Source organism: Pomacea canaliculata, linkage group LG10, assembly GCF_003073045.1.
Source record: "Pomacea canaliculata isolate SZHN2017 linkage group LG10, ASM307304v1, whole genome shotgun sequence".
Taxonomy (NCBI): Eukaryota; Metazoa; Mollusca; class Gastropoda; order Architaenioglossa; family Ampullariidae; genus Pomacea; species Pomacea canaliculata.
The window spans coordinates 18,775,227-18,777,922 of record NC_037599.1 but is presented as its reverse complement, the minus strand read 5'-3'; the positions used below and the strand labels follow the sequence as shown (position 1 = coordinate 18,777,922).

General features: G+C 36.4%; 1 long non-coding RNA gene across 1 annotated transcript; it reads right to left on the bottom strand.

Moving 5' to 3' along the window:
* Positions 1–383: 383 nt before the first annotated feature.
* Positions 384–2,403, bottom strand: LOC112574498. Its single transcript, XR_003101443.1, has 3 exons — positions 2,124–2,403; positions 1,497–1,693; positions 384–1,168 (listed from the first exon to the last, which is right to left on the bottom strand). It is a non-coding gene; the product is annotated as an uncharacterized LOC112574498 (long non-coding RNA).
* Between the last annotated feature and the right edge of the window lie 293 nt (positions 2,404–2,696).

Here is a 2,696-nt window from a genome sequence, read left to right as displayed (position 1 = left end):
AATGACAAGTACTGTTAATAGTTTGTAATCTCAGCAGTCCTGTCCAACCTTAAAATGAATTTTCAGTAGGATGCATGTGTGGAAGTGTAATGTATCTTAAGAGTGATGTACAATCTAAGATTGCATATTTTGTGGTGCACAACTTGTGAACCAAATATTGAAACTTGCACTGGTTTTTCATTGTTGTTGTTTTGGGATGAGCAGACATTTAGAGTTGCATGCTGGAATTAATAAAGTTGATCATTCATTTTCATTGTATTCTCTGCCTGTTCCTTAACCGAGAATGTCTAATGCTGATATACTTTACTCTTCTTCAGAATTTTGCTTCAAAGTGAGTGGAAGCCTCAAACATTTATTCCAAAGAGTTGCACATATAAAATATTGTTCAAGAAGAATATAAGATTTTAATAGCCAAGTGACAGCATTAAGAACATGTCTTAGTGATGACCGCTACTCTTGACAAACACTTGCAGAGGCCACCACATGCACTACTGTCTGCAAGCCTATGTCGAAATTTTCCCTTGTAATAATTTCATAAAGGAAACCTCATACATTTTTTGAAATGTCCTGTCCAAGAAGAACTGCATCTTTCATTTATTAAAGTTAAAAAGCATTTGCTACTTTCTAAAGAGATATGTATGAATGAACAGCTACTAAGTTTCATAAGAATGAAAATTTAACTATTTCTACAGTCACATAGTTCTGATATTGTGAACTCTACAGAAAAGTATAAAATTATGATATATTCACAAGAAAAATCTACTTATAAACTGGATACTAGCAGCTTGACCTGTTGTAACACATGTTGGGCCTACATCTAAACTGTTGACTATGTCTATTGTTGATGTTCTAACTTCGTTATCATAATAGTTCTGAAATGTATAAAATTATGGTTTAACATATTTACAAGAAAAGTCTATAAACAGATTGGTTCCTGACAGCTTGGCCTGCTGCAACATGGGCTCTTTCTGTGGGAGCATCATGTTCTGAAACAGTGTCATTGATTTTATTGTAGTGATTTTCATTATTTAAATCATTGTTATGTCCAACATCATTATTGTCGCCATCATTGTCTGGCTCTCCCCGATTGAGAACACAGTCACTTCACATGCCTGATCTGGTTCCATCTTCAGACCCTAGAGACAATCCCATCTCTTTTTAGCTATGCCTGAAATACAAACATCATCACCATCTGTAGAAATTTATACTGACTGCTGGAATGTACTGCTATACCACAATGCAATAACTACATTCACTGTGATTTAAATGAACTACTAGCTGAACATATTATTGGCATTGTCATTTACAAATAGTATACACAGAACATGTAAACAGGTTTCAATCAAACCAGTATTATTTCCATATAAAACTATTCAATGTATACACATGCTGGGAAAAATATTTAAATGTGTTCAAGTCTGACTTTACTATACATAGATACAGTTAATGTGACCAACATGAACATTTGGTGAAAACTTTGATGCAAACTCACATACCAGTTGCATGTACAGCTATGTGCTGTGTTGTATTTCCTTTCCTGCAAGGGTGCAGGATGCTGAAATGATGTCAACAATCACTCTCCTATCATGCAGCTACTGTCACCTAGCATGACCCGGTCCAATAGTCTACAGTTGCTTCCAAAGGCTGCAGACACCCTGGATGCCACTTTGCAAGCACGTTGATAAACATTAACCTGTTCAATATATATAAATAGCAATATTAAGCTTCGGTATATGGATTATCGATGCATCAGCAGATGACATTTTGAAATTGTTTGACATTAGCCACACTAAATTTAAAACAAAACATGTTTATTAATTGTGAGGATAAGAAAGTTTTGGTTAATGGTATGAGAGTGTTTTTAATTCCTAATATCTTGGATTGTGTAGTAGCAGTCTATTTTCTGCTTTTACAAAAATGTTTAACAGATATTAAAGTGATTAGATGTTATCTGCAAAATTTTCGAAGAGAGAACATTTTAGTCTATGGGGAAAATATTAAATGCTTGTATTTATCCTGATTTGGCATTGGAGAAGAGTCTATACTGCAACAATTTATGGTACTTCGAAAGGTTTAGTCATATGTGAATAAAAAAGGCAACCATATTGATTACAAAGTATTACCTGAACATTCAGTGAATGAAAATATTTTCCATTCACGTACTGGTGCTCATTATTTTCGCCGCCTGAATGTGGATATGCGTCCCGTCGATGTATCCAACAACACTCGGAAAAACCACCGCTGGCACAGAACTTTCCCTTCTCTCTGCCTCTCGCTAGTCGGGAAAGACGATCCATCGTCGAGCATGTCGTAGTAGCGTTTGGTCACTCTCCTCACGATGTGACATTTCTCTTCGGAAACTCCGACCAAATCGCAGCACACACACATTCACACACACGTAAAAATGTTCCCGTTGCGAAGTGCAAAGCATTCTCGTCTGCTTGAGGGAACATTGTTCCCTCGATTCGACATTTCCAATTCACCTTCTACCTCATAGACAATAGACATTTTATCAACTCCACGAAATTCAAATTTCGTGTACACTTCTACATCATTGTAAAAGATATAATTGTCCCTAAATATTCTGTTTCGACAAGATTTCGCCTGTTTAGCGAGAGCACAGCTACTACAGTCGCCATTTTTCTGTGCTAATAGCCGCGTAAAGGCGGGTCCCCCCTGACCATAACTTACCCCGC